Here is a 14,438-nt window from a genome sequence, read left to right on the forward strand (position 1 = left end):
TGATGTTATACTGTTTTTGTGCTGATCTACAAAAGATGTGCACATGAAAACATTGTCATAAAAGGTAATGCATCTTTTGAATGCATAAAAAATCCAGTCAGGATGTAAACCACATATTAAATCATAGAGAGTTAAGGCATACCGGTTCTGCCTTCTGGAGGAATGAGGGAAATCTAACCAGAGCTAGCAGGGTTAAAAGTAAAACAAAAAACGTTTAATTAAAAATGACTAATCATGGACCACCTGAAGGATCTTCATTTAGCCTGGTCTGTGGTATCTAGTCTGGCACTGACCTCAATCAGCTTTGTTCAAGTGCGTCTTTGTATGGTCCTGTCTTTAATTTATTAAATTGCTTGATTATTATTTGGTGGATCTTCACCAAGCCTTGTCCGTATTATCCTTGTTTGTACCTTTAGAATTTTATAAAAATTGTTCCAGTTGACACCTTTTAAGGGCTAGCATAACTTACCACAAAAATACACTTTCAACGTCTTTTCATGAACTGCTTGGTGGACACCAAACTTGGCCTATTGGTTCCGCTTGATTCCTTTCATTGACAACGAGCTAAAAATAGAAAATAAACATATTTGAACAACTTTTTGTTATGAACCACTTCCCTATCTCCACCAGATTTGTTCCACAGCGCCGCAGCATGTAACTGTCTTAATTTGTTCAAATGGTTCCGCTTATCAGGACAGGGGCTGCCATGATTGAAAACAGAAAACCTTTACAGATTACAGAGCTTTTTTTCATGAACTTCTCTCACTTTGGTCTGTAGCATCCTGGGTTCGACCTTTTTGAACTTTTTAAAACTGTTTCCATTTACTGTACTGCAATTTTAGTAGCTATAAAAACTGAAATAGAAAAAAAAACGTTTAAACAACATTTCTCCTCATGAACTTGATGGACGAAACTTGATCTGTAGCACCCATGGTTTGACCTCTCACAAAATAGCTCAAGTGGGTATGCATTTTTATGCGGTCACAGCAAAAAAAGTAGAAAACACTTTAAATTACTTTAAGAAACGTTTATGTATGTGTGTCGTATGATTTGCCGTTCCCATATAAAAGAATTCTACGAGCGGCAGACGAACTGAACTGACGACCTCATCTATTTATCAGTTTATGGTCTCGGCGAACAAATTGACACACAAAAGAAGATAAGAGGCACAACTGAATCTGACGTCTTATATCGTCAATAGTGTTGAAACAAGATGGCAGTTTTTATATTTGTTTTCGGTTTTATCTGCACATATTTGTGCCAGAGTTATGCTTTATATTTGGAACCTAAAGGTGAGATTAAGCGTGTTTCTTTTTTTCTCTTGCTGTTTTAAAAGTGAAAATATATATTGGCTATTCAAAACCAGTCATCCAACTAAAAGAAAGACTTAGCCATATACATATATTGTGTCTTTTGTATATACTGTCAAACCTGTTTGAAGCAGCCAACAAGGGAGCACACAGTTCGGCGCAAACCTCTAAGGAATTCTAACTGAAAGTTAAAAAAAAATCACTCAAAACCAAAGGCCCGTTTAATTTTGTGGGGTTTCCGATTTTAAGAGGTTTGGGATAGGTAGATATAGCTTATTCCGGACCAAGATATACGAGAGGCGGTCGGAAAATACCGTTACCCGGACTTTTCATGCTCCTAGCTTTCCACGTGCAGCTACCTACACACACTACACAAGAGCGTAAGCTGGAGACACAGAGATCTTTAATATTGTACTGCTTTAAAGCCTGCATATTCGGTTCAACCTTTTATAGCTGAGTTTAGGGAGGGCAGGGCAGCGCGAGGGGCAAGCCTAGGCCAGAGAGGCCCGTCGAAGCAGTGATCCCAATAATAATGATGAATGTTGAGGTTTTTGTCAACAAAGATCACAGAGTGACATTGCAGGAGTTGACTAAATAGTTAACGATCGTCAAAGCGTCGGCATATCAGATTTTACACGCAAAATCAGGTGTGAGCAAGGTAAGTGCTTAGGTGGTTGCCGAAATAGCTGTCAGAAGACCGTTTTACCCGTATTGGAAATCAGTTTTTTGCTCGACTATTCGAAGAATATATAGAAAGCTATACTACTCGCTCCGGCATCGGCGTTGGTGAACGTTTTTATGAAATAGTAATATCTTGTATTTCATCTAAGATATTTACTTCAAAATTAGAATTACTTCAAACTTGGAACACTTGTTTATTATAACAGTCTCTACCTGTAGGCAAGAGTACATAACTCTTTCAAGTATTTTGACTTAGTTATATGGCTCTTTTTGCACTTTGAAATTGGTTCAGTTTTCGCACAAGTACATGTTTTGTCAAAACTATTTGACATATGGCTTTGAAACTTTGAAAACCTTTTCCATTTGTAGGCAAGAGAACATAACTCTTCTGGCTTACGGAATTATGGTCCTTTTTGCACTTGAAAATCAGCCAAATTTTGCCTAACCTGTTTGTCATATGGCTTTGAAACTTTGACTTCTTGTTTACCATCATAGTTTACATATGTAGGCAAGACTACATAACTAGGACAAGGATTTTAGGCCAGTCCTTTTTTGGCGTAGAAATCAGTTAAGTTTCACATTACCATTCCATATGTTGTCTAAACTTTTTGATATATGGCTTTGAAAACACTTGCTTATCATCATGGTCCCACATTGCTATATAGTGCAAGACTATCTACAAATACAGGTACATTATTTGTCTTATTTATTTTTCTTCTTTGTTTGAAAATCTGTGGTTATATTTTGACCCAAACTTTTATCAATTCTTCGAATAGTCGAGCGCGCTGTCAAAAGACAGCTCTTGTTGAACTGTATTGCCACTGGGAATGAATTGTGAACCTGAAACAAAAGCTCAGTCAAAGTAGGAAAAAACTAGCTGGTTCCCCAACTCCCAAGAAGCTTAAGCTGTCTCCATCTACTGACAAGGTTATACTGGTTACTTTTAGGTTTCACATGAACAAATACTGGCTCATTTCATGACAAAAGGCCAAACTATGACTGCTAGATACTATTAAGAAGTAATTTTCAAAAAAAAAGAAAAAGAAAAAACAACAACAACAACAACCTTCAAAGTAAAACTGAAAAATGGCTAGCTCAATGAAATGTCTACTGTAGATGTTATCAACTCTTTCAAGTGGCAATTGTTGTCCCACCTTCCGTACGTCCCAGACCTTGCCCCTACCCCCCTGTGACTTTTATTTGTTCCCATAAGTGCGGAAAGGCTCGCTGGAATCAAATATGAGTCCAGGGTGGCTTTGATTTCAGGTATAAATCGGTACCTCAGCATTAGGTCTACTTCATGGTTTAATTTGTAGATTGTAGAGGGAATAAAAAAAGCCCGCAGGAAGATGGCAGAGGTGTATAAATGCGGATGTGGAATACTTTGAAAAAAAATAAGAAGAAGTTTTGAAAAATATAGAACAGTATTTGAGAAAGTGCAGAAAGTCCGAATATTTTCCGACCGCACCTCGTAAATTGATGGAGTTTTCGCTTTTCAAGGGTTCTGGTTTAGCGCTGGCTTACTAGGTTTATAGGCTTACCCTTAAACTCTATTTTGGCTAGACCGCTATGAAGATACAAAATTAACCATATACTTAGTATGTGAAACGCCTCAATGCGCAATATCATGATTTACAGAGCGTCGTCACCTTGAAAGCCCACTTTTCCATGACTGTCCGAAGGGGTTTACAAGATACGAAAACTCGTGCTTCCACGCGGCACATGATCTCGCCAACTGGCCAGAAGCAGTTGTAAGTGTTTTTTTCTCTCTCTTTCTCCAAAATTAAGCATAACACTGCTAACTATTTACTAACTCCTGTCAGTGTAACCAGCTAACACAGGCTTATTGGGCTACACAGACCTTTATATAACTTTTCTAATTATTTTACCAAAAGACTCTTGTGCAAGATCTAATCCAGTCGGAAAGAAGAATGCATAACCAATTGTTTGCGAACTCATCTCAGTATAGATTCATTCTAAAGAGTTATGTAATATAGTCCCAGGCTTGGCCTCGAAAAGTATTCTTTGAGCCGCCAAAGGCTGCACGGCACTTTGCAGAACATTTTCATCAATCTTATGGGTCATTGATTGCCTCTTTACAGGAGACGAGGAAACTTATTATCCATCCTTTTGTTGCCAGGTCTCTAAATGTTTCCTTATTGCTAGATATTTGCGAAAAAGGTTGGACTATTGCCAAGTTTGTCGTTTTATTTCTAGGTCTGCTGTCAAGTTTATTATCCCATCTCCAGATCTGCTGCCAAGCTTATCCTGTAATTTCTAGATGTTCTGCCAAAATAGGTTTACTGCCAAGTTTATCATTTCATTTCTAGATATTTTAGGTCGACTGTCAATTTATCCTTTTATTTCTAGGTCTATTGCCAAACTTACGGTTCTCATCTTGCGTTCATAGATTCCGCTGCAGAAAGTCAGTTTGTAACAGCCTACCTGAAGAACTTCAGTGGTAAAACATTACATTTGTTAAGCTTTGAGGAAGGTTTAATTTCTAGGATTAGAAGAGATAAATTCTATGTTTACCATAGACGAAATGAGCAAATTCACATGTCTCCAGATGTGCTATAGAACTTTTTAGAGAATAGAATGTAATATTGTAAAGTCATAAAAGCCTTTTCATTATGAGTATGATATAAACTTCCATTCTCGGCATTTCTCTGCTTGACTAACGCAGTAAAGAAAGAAGTTTTTCTATATAGTGTACTGACTACAACCGTGTTTTACTGATGAAACCAATGTATGTCTCATTCGGCAAATTCTTGTTAAACGTTTTTTGTGACAGATCTTCTTTAACAGAAATCTGTTCAGTCCAACATATACGAATTGTTACATCTACCCTACCTTTAATCGGTGGTTGGGGGTTCTATCCAGGTGCCCGCTTGTGCATTAAACAATGCACGGATTCACCAACCATCAAAAGCTGGAAAAATTGCCATTTGATGTAAATGGTGGCGGTGTAACTGAACTCAACACAAGGAATCTAACTAGTCAATACTGCAGCGTTCAAAGTTTTTGTATTATGAAACAAGGGAATTTTATTTAGCTTCAGCAACAGACAAAGATCATATTACTGGATTGGCGGCACGGACGCTGTGTCAGAGGACAGTTGGTACTGGATAAACGTTGTCAGACCTATACAGGTTCGTAACCTTACGTATCCTTACATGTTCATTTACCTGCTTGTTGTCAACTTGAAAACTGGACCGTAATTCCCCTCTACCCTTAGAAATATCGTACGTCAAGATTGCATCTTATAAGGCCAGTATTGCAACAACTTGACACATCAAAATTTTAATGTGGCCTAAATGTATCAAGTTTGGTTTTAAAGGTAAAGTTTACGACATCAAAGGAAATACCAGAAAATATAGCATAAACATTTGTTTTGTTTCTGTTACATTAAAACGTCACCCCTACATATCAATAGGTCATACGATGACTTTACAGCTTTTAATGGTGGATGAAGACCCCAGTCGCAGTCCCGTGAATTCTTTCAGGAACGGGCATCAGGGCATAAAAACTAACCTTCCGTAAACCAGATGTGATGGTTTCATCACATGAAAGAATACACCACACCAAGCTAGATTTCGAATCTACTGCGGCAAGTGGCAAGTGATTCCTAGTAAACGACCTTAACCACTCGGTAAAGGCGGACCCCAGCAAGTTTGTAGCGAAAGGTACATGTATATTGGTCAACAATAGATTTGAAAATTGTCATTATTGGTAAAAAAATAAATTGATTGTCGTAAAGCAATGTCTACTAAAACACAGTCTGAATTATACGCCATACAGTAAACTTTTTCATATAACAGAAACTGCACCTTTTTTTAGGGAAATACGAAGATTAAATGCCACTGAATATATTTCAGTACTTCAACTGGGCACCAGGTGAGCCAGATAACAGTCCAGCTCTTTCATCGAAACACCAAGACTGCTTGGCTATCTTCGAATCCACTGGTATGTGGGACGACGGCTGGTGTGAAACAAAACACAATTTCCTTTGCGAAATAGAGTAAGTAAAGCTTATTTAAGTCAGTGGGAGTCAATGTTATATTAGCGATTTTCCACAGGATTTAGAGGCAAGCTTTCCTTTATAGCATTATTCCATGTAATACCTTGACGGAGCAGCAATGATGGCTTCAAAAGTCATGTTGATGGCATTTTCTTAAGAAATATTCTGATAGACTCTGGATTTGATTCGAACCAACATACGTTATGTGATCTGATCTTCAAAATACCCAAAAAGAAAGACAGTTAAGTTATCTGGTGGATGACCTTCCTATACCGTATTTTTAGTCGCGGTAACAAATAATTTGATTTCGTGTGTCTTTGATTAGTTTTATTACGGCTAGTTTCTGCTATACATATATAGGTCCTTCAGGGTCATGCAAAACAGCTGTCGAGATAACCGGTATTTTGCGGAACAAAGGTCTATAGAAGTGCAACACGAAAGTCTACACAACCGGTACCATACCAATAAAAACCACTTCCTTCAAATACGAAATCAGTCATATTCATTCTATCTTTTTCTTCAGTCTCGATGTAGAGCAAATTGTTGGATGACCAGACTTCAAGTTTATACACTTCATTTGTGTATTATATGTAGTTGTAAATACACAAATAAAATAAAACAGTTTGTGCCTTGTCAGTGTATTGCACATGTGTACATGCAGTAAGTAATTCCAAATATTACACGGTATGAGGTGAGATGTGTGAAGATCTCACAAAGAGTAGATAGTTGCTTTGTTTCTAATCGAGTTTAAGCTACATTGATACAATTTTAAGGCATGTAGCGACTTTCTAGCTCTAATGGTTGATGAAGGTCAAAGGTATTCATATGTTCATTATTTTAGTCACGACAGTGTGCCTTTTTATATAAGTAAGCCGGCTGGATGGACTCACTACATGAATGAATTCAACAGTTCAGGCGGGCTTTCGGATCGCAAGTAAGCGCCCTTACCTTGGCTATAGATCAAAAAGCCGACACCCACTCCCCCACATGGAAATGAATTTGATAATAAAAAGTGTTAAAGTGACGAAAACAATTGCTCCTTTGCTGCCAACTTTCTCTGATTATTGTAGTGCTTTTAGACGATTTTTCTGAAGACAAGACGCGAAGTAAGCGTAAATGCCTGTTGGATTCCTAAAACACGTTAACAGCATTATATGCCGCCTTATTGCAGAAAAGAATTAGCATAACCTTATTGCAGAAACAATATATGTAACATTGTTGCAGAACGCAGTATATGGGATCTTCTTGCAGTAAACAATATACAATGTATTCAGCTTGTGAACTACAAATAGAGATACTACGGTGCCGAACCACTTTACTGAGGTCTGGGCAGGATGACAGTCTTAATTTGAACAAAAAATGAAATTTTACGCAGCAAAAGATATAACACACGGGCTATAAAATATATTTAAGCCGCACTATGAGAAAACCAACATAGTGCTTTTGCATCCAGCATGGATCCAGACCAGCCTGCGCATCTGGTCAGGAACTCAGGATCCATGTTGTTGCTAACGGTTTTAGCAGTTTTAGCAATAAGCTTTGAAAGCGAACAGAATGGATCCTGAACAGACTGCGCGGATGCGCAAGCTGGTCTAGATCAATGCTGGTCGCAAATGCACTATGTTGGTTTTCTCATGGTGCAACTCATTTGGCGCTGATTGAATTGGTTCAGTCTGACACAAAACTCGTCTTAATACTGCTCGACGCTCTCAAAATTGAAATCTAACAACGGACAAAATGAGAACCGCAAAGGAAATTACAAGCCTTAGTAATATCTGGCCACTGTCACTAAAGGGTTTGTCACTCTATTGCAATGAAAATATATCTGTGTATTCAGCTGCCGAACTACATTAAGAGGTCCTTCGCGGCTGAATCGGTTCAATGGTTAGGACAGTTTGACGGCCTCAGTTTGAAGAAAAAATGAAATTTAATATCGGAAATAGGGAGAAATACTGTGAAATCATTAATATTGGTTGGGGACTAATTTTCGCGGATTTCGTGGTTGTGTCAATCCACAAAATTCAATCCCAACGAAGAAGTAAAATTCCCATTAATTTTGTGTTCAAAAGTTGAAATCCACGAATTCATATCCCCACGAAATTGCCGTTTTAGCCAAAACCACGAAATTTCATGCCCACGAAATTACATGATTTTACAGTACACACGATATTACAACCCTTAGTAATATCGAGCCCCTGTGAATAAAGTATTTGTTGCTCCATCACAGTGGAAGCGTGTTTGCACATTCATCTTGTGAACTACAATAAGTGGTGCTTGACTGCCGAATTGCTTCAATTGCTGGTACAGGATGACAGTCTCATTTTGGTCAAAACATTTTGAGTGTTTATGACGTCATGTACACACTGCTGAATTCTTTATTTAGCATACTTTAGAATAATTTTATATGTCTCTTGAGTGTAAGATGTACAACATGGTTATTTCTTTCATTATAGCTAGAAAAGACAGAAAAAATATTTTACAGAAAAAAGTAAATACAATTCAGACATATGTCTAGAAATTTAACAGATCCGCCATTTTGTTTTTTGTTGCCATGGAAAGAAAATGACTGCCATTCTGATCAAATATTCAAATGCTCAAAACTTACTCATTTTTAAGTCGATTTTGAAAATTCTTTCACTTTATTGAAAAAAATCACAGCAGGTGGAATTAACATCAAAACAACATTGCCTCTCCCTTTAACGAGCGCTAAATATGTTTCATTTTCAATGTTTTCTTACTTCTGCTATGTAAACTTTCAGTTTTTATATCAAACTTGAGACTGCCATCCCGTCTCTACTAGTTTACCAACTTGAAAGCGAACCACCTACAAATGAGGTTCTCATGCTTGATAAACAGATGATTTTCATTGTAATTGAGCAACAAATATCTCTGTCACACTGGCCCGATATAATATAAGGCTTGTTATATCGCGTGCGGTTCTCACTTGTGTTGCACCGTATACGGATGTTTTTTGTGACTGTTAAAACTATTCAGCCAGTGACAAACCAATTTTATATGCCATGTGTATAAACGTCCGCTATGTAAAATTTCAGTTTTTATCTAATTTGAAACCTATTTGGCAGCGATTTCCCTCAAATTCTATTTCAGAGTTTTAATACAAAAGCTATATTTTCATTGCAACAGACCAAAATCACTTGTGTCGCAGTGTACTGATATTACAAAGGCTTGTAATATCTTGTGCTGATCTCACTTGCTTTGAGCCCTGCTTATGTAAAAAAATCAGTTTTCACCAAATTAAGACCGCCATCCTGACCAAACTTCTTAACCCATTTGGCAGCGATTCCCTCAAATTTCAGTTAAAATGTTTTAATACAAAAGCTATATTTTCATTGCAACAGAGCTACAAACACTTGTGTCGCAGTACAGTGACATTTCTAAGGCTTGTAATATCTTGTGCTGTTCTCACTTGCGTTGAGCCGTGCGTATAAAAATATCAATTGTTTCTTCAAAATATTTTAAACCTGTAACATAAACAATGCTTGAATAAGTTTCCCTAGCTCCTTAAAGGGGCACAGGTGTAAAATATTTTTGTGAACCAAGTGATATTTTATATAAGCAGGGCTCAACGCAAGTGAGAACAGCACATCATATTACAAGCCTCAGTAATATCGGTGCACTGCAACACAAGTGTTTGTTGCTCTGTTGCAATGAAAATAAAGAATCTGTATTAAGACTCTGAACTAGACTTTGAGGGGGATTCGCTGAATGACGATTTTAACAAAGACAAATTCCTCCATCATACACAAAATTACAATCATCAATTTACGGCCATGATTATGAGAGCGTTATACTCATAATGCTGTTCTGATCTCTCGTCTTTGCTTAGCGACAAATCAGAGGTATCTCCGTTTAGCTTATCCTATGCTCTTTCCAACGACACATTTTACATTAAAATTAACATTTGCGTTTGTGAGCCACATCACGTTAAATATAGCAAATTATTACATGAGTACCTATAAATAGTAACAAATTTGTGTTGAAAATTCTCCCATTATCGCATTGCGTCATGCATTATCACATTATCATAATAAGCCCCGGGGCCATTATCGATAATGGCCCTGGCGTTAGCGCGGGAAATTAACGTCCGTAAACAGAAATGACGTCATGGCGTTTCATGGAGGTAAAACAGCGAATATTTCCGTTTTATTTTATCATTTTGAGCGTAACATCGTGTATTCTTCGTGAAATATCGTATTTTTATCCCTAAATTATGCAATAAGCAAGAAAGAACAACTATCCAGGTATTTGATTTTATACAGTAAATAGACTCTTAGGCCTATACAAATAATATAGAAACTGAAAAGATGAAATTTATTGTGCCAGAAGATGCAAATACCCATAAAAATGACACAAAAAACATTTCTTACTATATTATAGGTAAACATGTAATAAACAGGTAAATACATGGGAGAGCGGTGCCTTTGAGTGATAATGGCCCTGGAAGAAGATAATAGCCCTCGGGCTAAAGCCCTCGGGCTATTATCACCTTGCCAGGGCCATTATCACTCAAAGGCACCGCTCTCCCATTTATTAACCTATACTTATGGCCCGGGTACGTTTTCTGAATAGCGGAGATTTTCATAATTTTTTCTCATACCTACTCAACCTATTTGGTAGCAAACCCCCTCAAATTCCAGTTGAGATGTTTAATACAAAACCTATAATTTCATTGCAACAGAGCAACAAACTGTTGTGTCGCAGTGTACCAATATTACTAAGGCTTGTTATATCCTGTGCTGTTCTCACTTGCGTTGAGAACTGTTGAGATAAAATATCAGTTTAACACCAAATTAAGACCGTCATCCTGTCCTACTACTCAACCTATTTGGCAGCGAAACTCCTAAAATTCCAGGTCAGTTAATACACATTGCAACAGAGCAACAAACACTGTCGCAATACACCGATATTACTAAGGCTTGTAATTCACTTCAATTGAGCCGTGTTTATACATGAAATATCAATTACTCACCAAATTAAGACCGTTATTCTGTCCTTAGTACATAACCTATTTGGTAGCAAATCAACTCAAATTCTAGTTGCCGAATCAAACAGTGGTTAGGGGTCATTGTTGAGAAAAATTTAAATTTCTGGCAGAAAAAATGAGACCGAACTCTGTTGTACAGACCACTGCGACTAAAGCTTTGTCTCTCTATTAGTACTTATATACACTTGTAAACTGCAATAAGAGCTGATTTGCTGCCGAATCGGTAAGGGCAGGATAATGTTTTCAGTTTGGACAAAACTGAAATTATACGCCGGAAACGGAGGGGCACCTGGGGTCTTCCTCCACCATTAAAGCTGTAAAGTCGCCATATGGCCTATCATGTGTCGGTGCGACGTTAAATCCAACAAAAAAAATATATACGCCGGAAAAGTGATAACCGCACATGATATTACTAACCTTAGTAATATCGGGTCACTGTGACTATAGTTTAGGTTGCCCCATTACAAAGAAAATATGTCTGCGCAGTCTGCCTGTGAACTACAAATAAAAGGTGCTTCACTGTAGAATCAAATTCATTGATTAGGACAGGATGGCGATTTCATTTTGGAGAAAATTTGAACACTTACACAGGCGAAAGTAAGAACCGCACAAAACATAACAAGCCTTAATGATAGCGGTCGCTGTGAATAATGTGTCGGTTGTTCCATTACAATGAAGTATGTCTGTGCATTCAGCTTTTGAACTAAAACTAGAAGAGCTTCTGCGCCGCTTCTGTTCATTGGTTGATGTAGAATGACGGTCTCAATTTGATAAAATATGGATTTTTACTGTAGCCTTAGAAATATCAAGCCACTGTGACTAAATCATTTATTTTACTGCACTCAAAATTGAAATTTACGGTGGACAACATTGGAAATTTTACATAGGAGAAAGTGAGAACCGCACGAGATATACATGTATTGCAAGCTGTGACTAAATTGATTTTCTCTCTATTATGGTGAAAATATAACTATGTATTAAAATAGTGGACAACAGTATGAACTAGTTTGCTTCAGAAAATGATTAGTGGTAAGTGCAAAAATCAGAGACTGTATCAATTTTGAAGAAAAAATCAAATTTTAGACCGTGATGAAGCGCACACGATAGTACAAGCCTTCGTAATATCGTGTTACTTTAAAATATCGTGTTACTTTAAAATATCGTGTTTTTTTTCCATTATAATGAAAGTAAGTCTGCTCATTGAGATTGCAAACTACAGTTAGAGGTGCTTTGCTGCCGAATTAGTACAGTGGTAAGTGAAGGATGACGATCTCATTGTTGACAAAAGTTGAAATTTCAGACAGAAAAAATGGGAAACACACTCTAGAGTACAAACCTTAATAATATGCCGCCTTTGTGACTAAACCTTTTGTTTCTGTATTACTACTTAATTAAATACATTTTGTTTATTAAGCTTGTAAACTGCAATAAGAGCTGCTTTCCTGCCGAATCGGTAAGGACATGATAATATTTTCAGTTGGGACAAAATTTATATTTTACTCCGGAAATGTGATAACCGCACACGATATTACAAGCCTTAGTAATATCGGGTCACTGTGACTATAGTGCCAGTTGCTCCGTACAATGAAAATATGTCTGTGCATTCAGCGGGATGACGGCCTCAATTTGGTACAAAATTGGACTTTTACAATAGCGAAATTTAGAATCGCACAAAATATTACAAGGCGTAGAAATATCAAGCCACTGTGACTAAAGCAACTCAGAATTGATTTTTTTTCAATATTTGTTTTAGATATATGTCGTCGGATTGAACATTGATTGACACAGCAGAATATACAAGTGAATCCATTGTCCTTTTATTACCTCCCTTTATGACTCTTACAGTATTTACGTTCATGTACAATATATAAGAGATTTACTGGCCATATGTAATTATACATAACATTTATTTGGACATGTGTTTTATCTGTTAAAAACTAGATTAAATAAGGTTGACTGTGAAGCGTTCGGGGCTCACCTTGCCAACATTGAGTCTGAAAGTTGCAGATCGTAAGTACACTTCAGATATGCAAACATGACGTGCATGTCAGTGGCATATAGTTATAGTCCAAATACATTTTCTGTGATGAATATATATACAGCTAATGCATGCCAATCTCAAATAAATCGTATGGTACCAAATGCAGAACATTCTAGCGATGACATCACTAACTTGGCTATTGTATTGTTTAAATAAGTCGCATAGTCATGAGAAAAACGTGTATTTTCCCCGAAGCTGCCAGTGGAAAGCATGCATTTTAATGCTGCCATTAATTCATTTATTGACGATTTTGTCGTTTCAAAGATATATTTCATAAAAATATCCTTTGAATATGTGATAAAAATCGTGAACGTACGAAACAAATAATAATGTAAGTAAAAGGAATAAACTGCGGTTATGTAATCACCATTTAGATTTTAAAATCGTTCTAGCTGTATAAGCCGTCGGTCTCCACAGTCTTTAACTTCTATAATGAACTTGTCCATCTTTTAATTTGGACAGCACTATTTATTGTTAAAACGGGTGCAAACTAAAAAAGATACAGACTGAATGCCAAACATATGTGCAGGCTGATCATGATCTGCACTGGTCGCAAAGGCAGAATTAATCGTGTCCAGCGTGATATGGGTTAAACAGACGAATGTATTTCATGTCCAGACGGTAACTACATAACCACATTTAATTCTTTAATTTAAGAGAATGCAAAATAGTTTAAATAACTGATATTGCTTGACATAATTTATTTACTAGTTATAGACAGAGGGGATTTAAGCTGTAACAGTACGGTTTATTTTAATATTTTAGCGGCAGGCTACTTCTGGATTGGAAGATATATATGACGATGTGAACTGAGGGTGAATGGTTATTGGTCCCTGCTGTAAAGCCTGTCAAAGTATTGAAATCAATAAACACATATTTTTCGTATTGTTGGATTTACATTTTAGCCAGTTTTTCTTTGCATCGGAAGATAAATTTCAGGCAAGCGCACTTAGGCAGGACAATAACGCACATTCCACTAAAATGAACTTTTTTGTATTTAACAATTGATATTGACATCTTGTAATGGTGGTTCCCATATATGGCAAGGTTAACTTGTCCTGAAATAGAGTTGTATCCTTGTGACCCTGTTCACAAGGCATTTCTGGTCCCTAACAGATACGAAGACTTGTATACGAGTACTGCTTTGCCAGACTAATGTCAGATAACAAAGATTGTATATGTAATAAGAATTGAACCACTTCTACAGTTCGTGCATGTATGTAAAGCGGCATTGAAACTAAACTTGGACAAACTTTAATGTGACTATTCACTTTTAAGGCACATTGTTTGTGCCTTATCATAATTGGCTTGGTATCTTGAATTGAGTTGTTTATCTACTGACACTTTTCTTGTTTATCTTGTTAGATAAGTAAATGAAAT

The 14,438-nt window shown here is 36.9% G+C and overlaps 1 long non-coding RNA gene across 1 annotated transcript; it reads left to right on the plus strand.

Moving 5' to 3' along the window:
* Nucleotides 1–5,872: 5,872 nt before the first annotated feature.
* Nucleotides 5,873–6,636, plus strand: LOC123559109 (uncharacterized). The gene is made up of 2 exons (XR_008371189.1): nucleotides 5,873–6,012; nucleotides 6,536–6,636. It is a non-coding gene; the product is annotated as an uncharacterized LOC123559109 (long non-coding RNA).
* The last annotated feature ends 7,802 nt before the right edge of the window (nucleotides 6,637–14,438 follow it).

Source organism: Mercenaria mercenaria, chromosome 5 (assembly GCF_021730395.1).
Source record: "Mercenaria mercenaria strain notata chromosome 5, MADL_Memer_1, whole genome shotgun sequence".
NCBI lineage: Eukaryota > Metazoa > Mollusca > Bivalvia > Venerida > Veneridae > Mercenaria > Mercenaria mercenaria.